At 47.7% G+C, this 9,257-nt stretch overlaps 1 long non-coding RNA gene across 1 annotated transcript; it reads left to right on the top strand.

The window, feature by feature from the left end:
* The first annotated feature begins 4,371 nt into the window (after positions 1-4,371).
* LOC124086237 (uncharacterized) lies at positions 4,372-8,361 on the top strand. The gene is made up of 3 exons (XR_006849746.2): positions 4,372-4,683; positions 5,718-5,815; positions 7,289-8,361. It is a non-coding gene; the product is annotated as an uncharacterized LOC124086237 (long non-coding RNA).
* Positions 8,362-9,257: the final 896 nt, after the last annotated feature.

Below are 9,257 nucleotides of genomic sequence, written 5' to 3'. Positions count from 1 at the left end.
CAACTGTAATACACTATTCAGTCATCCCAGTCTTCAGTAGCCTAATTCATGAAAAGTACTTGACTTCACAAATGTGGGGGATGTGAGGGTAGGAGAAGAGAGAGAAAGAAAAGAAAAAAAGGAGAGAAAAGAAAGGAAATCTTGAAGGAAGATACAAAGATTGTTTTTGTTGGAGTTCAGTATCTTTCCTCTTTCCCATCTCATCCAATAGGTGGGGTTGTCTGTTGTTTGCTGTATCTCCACCCTCAGGATGTGAAGGTTATTAGGGTGGGAGGGTTGGTCTTAGGGGTGAAGCTTCTGGAGGTGTGGTATAGCACTTGCCGGTCCCCAATGGGAGACTGCACCCCAAGGATCTCCTTGAGGCCTCTGTCACTGGAGGTCTTGGCTGTGCTCTGGGGGCTGCACACTGGTGGTGGAGAGCTGTTTTGTATCAGGCAGTTCAGGGCCAGGCTTTGCGAGCCACAGACTGGCTGCACAGCCACAAGCTCTGTGCTGGGTTGGTGGCTGTGCGGGAGATGGGGGGTTGGGGACTGTAGGTACCTTGATATTGCTTCTGGGTCCCAGCAGGTGTCCCAAGCTGGGAGTTGCCCCAACTGAAGATGGGGACTAAGGTGTCCCAAGAGGGAGGTGGCTGCTTTCAGAGATGGGATGTCGGTCGGGTTGGGCTGGATGGTGACATTAGGCAGCATGTTTAGAGATGCAGCTCTGTGGCGTGCAGTGTTGGGGCTGGCGGCTGTCTCCAGACCCAGTCTGTGTCCCCAGGTGCAGGCTACTGTGTGTAGGGAACTATGGCAATGGTTTCAGTGCCCCAAGATGGAGACGACCAGGGGACCCCCATGTTGGTAGATGGGGGTCCACACAGGAGTGGCAGCTGGAGGTCTGCATGCGTGCCGATGCCAGTGGTCCTGCTCGGGCACAGCGGCCGGTGATGCTGTGTGGGCAAGTGGCTGGGAGTCCTGTGCTGTTGCTGAGGCTTGGAGACCTGCGCTGAGCAGCAGCCAGGATCCCTGCCTGGGAGCAGCTGTCGGGGGTCCTCTAATAACTTGCAGAGAAACAGTATTCCCACTTCTAGAGTCCCAGGTCACGGAGCCACACAGAATGCAGCCTCCCTCTAGCCTGCCATCTTGGATCCCCCCTAAACCACATTTATGTAGGGCATAAATTCTAAGGATATAAGAGAACACACACTTTCAATAATTACAAATCTCAATCTCCTGGGGTTGGGGTGGGGAACACTTTCATTTGAACCATTTGTGGGAAGGACTAATTATGTCTAGTTACTTAAGTGTTTACATTCCTGCAAGATCATTTTGGAAATCATCACTAAAATAAGTAGGTTGAATAATTTGTTTGCATACTAATACGCCTTTTAAAAAACAGCACTCTAAAAAAGGCATGTGATCCGTTTTTTAATGTAGTACAAATTCAGAAAATAGTTTCTTTTGCATGTCCAGAATAGTATTAATAGGGACAGATTTCATTTGTTATCCATGAATTTAATTATTGAATTTAGTCAATAAATAGAAAGAATACTTTGTTTTCCCCTATAGGCTACATCAGTTTCAATAAAATTAGACTTAGCTGTGCTCTCGCGATGCTTTATAGCCAACAGTTTGTTGGGTCCTTTGTAAGCAGCCTTTATTCAAAATTGTGTGGAGCCGCTTCTGTGCCGAGACAAATATTTAAAATAGTCAAACAATGAAACTTCAGAGCCTGAAGGCAAATATATATATATTCATATTTCCTCCTAAATGTAACCTTAATAAACACAGCTTAAGATTTAACCAAATGCTTTCATCTCCATTGCATCTCAATAAAGCCCCGTGGGTTCTGAATTTGTTCAAAGCCTGACAGTATATGGTGAGGCAGGGTAGGGGGCTCCCATCTAAGATTAAACTTTTATTAAGTCTTATTCTCAGCAGACAGACCTGGGAGAGATTAGAAGACATCTGCACATGGACTACAACCATGAAGACATGGGGAAGCCGCTCTTGGTGTCTAGAATTCATTTTTTATGTGACATTTCACACCTGGAGCACTCCTGACCTGATCCAGAAAGGCTTTTCATAGGACAGGCTTTAAGATTTGCAGAGCCGAGTTGAAGACCGCAGACCCGCACGGAGGATGCAGGCTCCTCTGTAAGTGGCAGCAGCAGATCCTGGAAGCCCTGTGTGCCTGCCTGTCTGTCCTTCTGTGTCTTCTCAGTGAAGTGCACATGCGGAGTCAGAGGAATGGGGGCTAGGGATGTAGCTCAGCGGTAGAGCACTTGTCTGGCTTCCGGAGGCTGAGGCAGGAGGATCCTGAGTTCAAAGTCAGCCTCAGCCACTTAGTGAGGCCCTGAGCAACTCAGCAAGACCTGGTCTCTAAATAAAGTATATATTAAAAAGGGGCAGGGCTGGGGATGTGGCTCAGAGGTTAAGTGCCCTGGGTTCAATCCTTGGAACCAAAAAAAAAAAAAAATAAGCCCTGGCTTCTATCCCCAGTACCACCAAGAAAGAAAGAAAGAAAAAATCCCTCAGGAGAGAGATGAGCCCTGTAAGGTTATAATGGAGACCAGCAGCCCCTTGCCACTCCTTTTCCTGAGTCCTGTTCCCTCCAAAGGCTTCCGTGCCAACCCCTGCTAGTTTCTTTGTCAATCGCTTGTCTCTGTCTCACACCCCGATGCTGGAGCCAAATAAATCACCCTCGCTGTTCAGAGGTTTTTATTTTGTTTTGCTCTTGTTGTTTGAATGACACCCCGTCCTCCTTGAGACATTAGGGCTTTCCATCGGCACCTGTCCCATCTTCCCCTGAAGCCCCTACTGCCACCCGTTTTAGCTTTGAAACAGAAAGTAATGTTTGATTTTTGAAATCCAACAGAGCTCCAGCGTAGAGGGTCCTGGTCACTCGGATCAATAGGCAATCACTTCTGTACGGAAAGTGGAGACCCACTTACACAACTTGCAACTGCATTAACTGTTTTCTGATGGTCTTTTCTTTTCTTCTTGTAAATGTGTTTCTTTAAAAATCAGGGCACCTGTGTGATAAAACAGGCTCTTTCTTGTCACTAGTACAACCTCGAATGCCTCTAGAGGATGCACTGGTGCTGGTGGCTAAAGAATTTAAGAGGCTTTTCACTGAAGAAGCTCTGGAATTTCTCAGAGGGCTGCTGACCTGGAAGATGACTGTGCCTTGGGCATTGGGTGTCTTCCCTTCCTGTTAAGTGACAAAAAGTGTTTGTCTAGGGACCAGTTGAACCTGATCACTGATTACCCTAAGGCCAGGAAGGAACACCAGGAAGGCATTTGTCCCTTTCCTTCTGCGTTTTAAATCCCAGGTAATCCTTTTTTTTTGCAAATTCGTGTATAAAAGAAAACTACATATTTTTATTTAGTGAGAGTTTATGCATTTGTAATATGTTTGCAATCAAAAGTAACTGATTGGAACATTCTATACCATGTTAACATTCAACCTTTATAAACTGATGTGCTTCTTCTAAAGTTAGATTTTCTCTTTCTCCCTCCCCCGCTTCCTTCCTTTCTTTTTCTATACTGGGGATTGAACTCAGGGGAGTACTCTACCACTGACCTAAATCTCTAGTCCTTTTTATTTTTTATTTTGAGACAGGATTTCACTAAGTTGCAAAGGCTGGCCTTGAATTTGTGATCCTCTTGCCTCAGCTTCCCAAGTTACTGGGATTACAGGTATGCACCACCACGCCTGGCTCTAAATTTTCTTTTGAACCAGTTTTTAATAAGTCAGTAGAATGACCTCTGTGTACAGACAGATGTGCAGGAAATCATTCCAGCGTGCTACTAGCTTACTGTCCTAGTTCTAGCTTATTGTTGTTTAATTGAAACATTTGTAAGATTGCTTTTTATTTTTATTTATTTTTTAGGTTTTTTTTTTTTTTTAGGTGGACGCAATATCTTTATTTTATTTTTATGTGGTGCTGAGAATCGAACCCAGTGACTCATGCATGCTAGCCGAGCATGCTACCACTTGAGCCACAACCCCAGCCCCAAGATTGCTTTTCAAATGTGTGGTAAGGATGAAGAAGCAGTTCTTCATCTTGAAGATTTTAAAAGAGCATTCCAGGAACAAACCTAACTCCTAAAAGAAAGTACTTTTGAGATTGCTTGTTTTGAGAGAAGAAGGTGAGACTAAATGATAATCAACTGCTTGTTCCTTTAAGAAAAAAGGAGCAGACTGTGTACCCCACCTAAGATGGGTTGAAGCTTTCAAAGAAATCGTTCCTCTTACAAAATGTAGAACGTGTTTTATTTTTGTACACTTTTGCTCTTTTCCTGGGCGGGGCGGTAGGGGTGGAGGAACCCATAAACACAAGTCTTGCTCTTTTTGATTGTAGAACCCTCTGAGTCAGTAAAGGGAGAAGACCTTTCTGGAATAAGTAAAAGTGAATCTCTTTCTTGGAGAGCCCGAGCAGCCTCTGTGCAGCTCTCTGGCCTCCACTGAGGCTTCTGCTGACCATCATTCTCTTCACTCCTCCTGGCGGTGAGACTCCGGAACCTTCTGCCGCAGCAATCCTGCCTCATTTCCAAGCAGGACCACCCCCTGTGGCCAAGCCGCCTCCACCTCTCCTGACCCCTGCTGAGCGGTCCTTCCTGGGTGGAGCTCCTTGAGGTCCCGTGAAGTCCCTGCAGTTAAGCACCCAGTGGGAAGAAAGCCTCCTTCCACCGTCAGGTCAGTTCTCCCCTCTGGGAGCCAGACAGCACAGCAGCCCCTGGGCTCCCACAAGGGCTCCTCTGAGCCAGCGCGACAGTTTGGAGCAAAGGCAGTGTGTCTTGTCATTGGCTTTATTTTTTCAGTATTGAATCCAGGCCCCAGCACAGTCTAGGCAAGAGCCCCACTCCTGAGCCCCACCACCAGCCCCTTGTCACAGTTTTAATGAATGTTCCAATCTCAGAAGACAGAAGTGACACTGTTTCAGCAGAGCCAGCCCCTGGCATGAGCAAGGATTTATTTATTTATTTATGGCACCAGGGATTGAGCCCAGGGGTGCTTAACCACTGAGCTACCTCCCCAGCCCTGTTTTGTATTTTATTTAGAGACGGGGTCTTATTGAGTTGCTTAGCCCCTCACTGTTGCTGAGGCTGGCTTTGCACTCACGATCCTCCTGCCTCAGCCTCCCAAGCTGCTGGGGTTACAGGTATGTGCCAGGCCCTCCTGAGTTTTATACCTGGGTGACACTTATAGGAACCCTTCTACGCCAGGTCGCCGTCATGATTAGAGACACTTAAACTCAGTTCAGACACTTAAACTCAGATTAGCACTTCCAGAATCCAAAGGTTTTTGAGGCTTTTTTTTTTTTTTTTTTCCTGATGAGTGACATCTGCCTAAAATGAGGTTGAGTTATTGAGGACTTTTCTGTTGTAAGTGACAGGAGCTCAAATTGAGTTGTCTTAAAACAAGAGATTTGATGGCTCACAAAAGTGGAGATTCTAAGAGTGGCTGACTTGAGGCCCACCTGGATCCGATTGCTCAGCTGGGTGTCCAGACATCCACACCTGCCCCCTGGGGGGTTCAGCCGTCAAGCCTGATTTCAGCGCTGAGCCTCACCTGACCGCTCTGTGTGCCCAGGTGCGAGTCTTTCCTGGACCTCATGGTGGAGTTTGTGCTGCCCCCTGAAGGTGCCCAGCACCAGTTTCCTCCCCTGGGTCAACATTCATTCCTCTGAGCTCCAGTCTCCTAACACTTGTTGGCCTCTTACCCCTCAGACCCTCTCCTGCAGCCGGAGTGGGGAAGGCCCGTGAGAGTCTGGTTGTCAACCTGCCATGTTTCAACAAGGAAGTTGCCAATGAAGTCTTGTGCAAAGGTAACCTCTCACCCAGGCTGTAAATAAAATTTAGGTTTGGGGATGTCTTTTTGTTGGCTGCTTTTCAGTGGTACTGGGGCTGGCACTGGGGGCCTGGTACATGCAAAGGCAAGTGTCACTGAGCCACACCCTAGGCCCCCTGGGGATACCTTTGTGCATAAGAGTCTAATATTGCTTTGACCTTTTATGTGAGCAGGGATTATTTTAGCCAAAAAAAAAATTTTTTTTCCCCTATGAGTGCATTTCTACCTTGACTATTATTATAGATAGAAATACAGGGAACGAGGCCTCTTTTTTTGGAAGCTCCATGTGCGTGTCTTTTATCATCAGGGTCGGTCTGTAGGGAAGATCCATCTCCCTACAGTGAACGTTTCTAGGCCTCCCTCCCTTCTTGACTCTCAGGATGAGAAGAGCCTCGTTCCGGTTCCCTGTTCTCACAGCCTGGGCTTCCTCTCTACCAGGTCTCTGGCCCCCCTTTTCTTTGCTGTGCTCAGCCTCTCCCCCAGGACCCCAAGGCCCAGCTCCTGACTCGGGTTGGGTTCCAGAGCTCCCTCAGCGCGGGTGTGTCTGCTTCCTCAGACCCTCTGGGTTCGCCCACAGACCCAGTGTGGCTGCCTTGTTCTTGTAAGGAACATGTGACTCGTGGGGAGGGCTCGGGAGGGAAGCTCTGTCCCCTGATTGGCTTCCCATTTGCCGCTGGCGTACAACAAACCTTCCCAGACCCTCCCAAAGGCTCGCTCCCTGCTTCAGGGCCTTGGCAGGGCTCTGAGGAAGCCCCCTATGCAGGGCTTGCAGGACAGCCTGCCTGTCCAAGAGGGGTGCTCCAGGTGCCGGACAGTGTGGCACACCACCGAGGGCAGTGGGTGGCTGGGTGGGTGGATGTCAGCTTCTCAGGGATGCAGCACTTAGGGATGTCATGAGTCAGCCTTTATGACCTGCTGGGAACCTCGCCGCTTTGGATGTTTAAGAACGTTTTCCAAGTGTCAAAATAGCTTCAAAATAGAACATTTAGAACAAAGCCCACTTATGAGAAGGGGAGGACAGAGGACCAGGACACTGGGACAGGCCACGACTCGACCAGGGCTTTGCCAACTTCTGTTAAAGGTTCAGATGGTAAATATCGTAGATTTTGTAGGCCAAGGAGCGAAAGTCAGGATATTATGTACATACTTACATAACTGTTTAAGACATGGCCATTTAAAAATAGGGGACCACTCTTAGCTGGACACCATCTGACATCAGGCCTGATTTGGTCTCTGCTGTGCTGAGCCCTGGACTAGGCCACGGAGGAAGTATCTGGGTCCAAAGGAGACTCGGTGGAGCTTTTTGGAGCTCAGGCTGAGCCTGGCGAGTGGCAGGTCACTCCTCGCCTAGCCTCTCTCTAAAGGTGAAGAAGGACCACTCCGGGGAGGTCACCTGGAACTGGGTTCCTCCTGTGTCTTCATGCTTCTGTTCTGGGTCTGTTCTCTGCAGGACCGGCCAACCCCATTCTGTTCTCCCTCCCTGCTTCAAGAAGTCCCCTCCAAGAGGCCTGCTCCTTGGGGATGTCCACCGGCCATGCCTGCCTGATGTCCACTACACGGGGAGAAGCCAGGCCTTTAACCACCTCTGCCAGGTGAGACGCGGGTGAGCTGGGAGAGCTCCCTCCAGTGTGCTGATGGTAGGACTTTGAGTGAGGAAGGGAACCATCTGTGGCCGCGCCCAATACGGTAGCCATCAGCCACGTGTGGCTATGGAGCACTTGAATGAAGCTATGGTGGCTGAGGATCTGAATTTTTAATTTCACTTAATTTTAGTTAATTTGGATGACCAGGGTCACCTGTGCTGATGGTGGCCCATAATAGCCAGCACAGTTCTAGGCTATTAAAAGCCTCAGGAAGCTGTAGTGATGGGTACAAAGGCATGTGATGTTTTCTCCAAACAGAAATCTAGTCTTTCTCGGTCTTTTCCACCTTCTCACTTTTTTTTTTAAGTTGCAAATGTACGTAAGAAGGAAATATTATCCCTGTTTCATAAATGGATATCATTGCCAATGGCTATAAAATAGAAGGTAACACACACACACACACACACACACACACACTCACACACACAAGTGTTACTAAATTCCTGCCAGGTACCATTGCCTGCCTCAGTCATGAGAGCATAAGTCTTACTCTCCCCTGGTCAAAAATGGGGGTGACTGTGGGGTGCCATGGCACCAGCCTGTAATCCCAGCCATTTGGGAGGCTGAGGCAGGAGGATGGAGGCCAGCCTGGGCAATTTAGCGAGACCCTGTCTCAGTCGTCTTTCAACCACTGAGTCACATCCCCAATCTGTTTTTTTATTTTTTATTTTGGGACAAGTTTTCAATAAGTTGCTTAAGGCCTCGCTAAATTGCTGAGGCTGACTTTGTACAAGTGATCCTCCTGCCTCAGCCTCCCAGCCCACTGGGATTACAGACGTGTGCCACTGCACCCCGCAGGAAAGGGGAGCCTTTGTTGCTCTCTGTTCTCTGTGCAAATGACATATTTTTCGTGATATTAAATTCTATTTTAAAGTTTTAATTTCTGTGTTTTATTCAAATGCGCTTCTGTGAGATATCGATTGCTGTGGTTATAGCATAAAAGGTACGTGTTTACAGAATGGTGACATGGTGTGGAACACGAGTAGGTTAGTGTGACTCCCACCCTCTGGGGACCCAGACAATCCCTGTGATTTGGAAGGTCCTCATCTGTCAGACTAGAGTGATTTTCAGGGAAATTTGAAAAACTTCCCTTTCCCTAAAGATGGATCTCCATGGTTTCTGAGGGGTCTTTGAACCCCCAAATTCTAGGACTAATAATTGGGGGAAACTTTAAAAAAAGATCAAGAAGCTACTGCAATAAGACACACTACTGATTGATTATCTGGCACTCAGGGCAGCTTGGTGAGCTAGGAACAGCAATTACCTCCATTTCTAGAGGCCCAAGTCACAGAGGGGATCCACCTGTCCATGGTCACACAGAAGTACCTGGTGGGGCCAGGACCGTGCACCTGTGCTCTTAGCTACACTCAATCCCCGTGGCACATAAATGTTATCCAGTTGATCTTGTTTTCAAGGAAAAGCTTAGATCTTTGCTTGGGTTTCCGTCATATCCTTCCATTCACTTTGACTAAAGGCCCAAGGCATCTTCATATCAGTCACCTGCTCGGATTCGTCACAGTTTAAGGGCTGCAGACATCAAGGGGGAGGGAGCCATCATTGTTGTGGCTTAGATATGAGGGGTCCCCCCAAAGCCCATGTGAGACAATGCAAGTATTTTCAGAGGAGAAATGATTAGATTAGGGAAGATGTAACCTGATCAGTGGATTAATCCACTGATGTGGATTAACTGGATGGTAACTATAGGCAGGTAGGGTGGGACTGGAAAAGTAGATCACGGGGTGGGGTGTGACTTTGGGGTTTATATTTTGCCCTTTA

The sequence above is a fragment of the Marmota monax genome, unplaced genomic scaffold (assembly GCF_021218885.2).
Source record: "Marmota monax isolate L192 unplaced genomic scaffold, Marmota_monax_Labrador192_F-V1.1 WCK01_AAM20220418_F8-fsc00024, whole genome shotgun sequence".
NCBI classification, from domain to species: domain Eukaryota; kingdom Metazoa; phylum Chordata; class Mammalia; order Rodentia; family Sciuridae; genus Marmota; species Marmota monax.
Note: the sequence above shows the minus strand (reverse complement) of the source record. Positions and strands in the feature narration are given on the sequence as shown.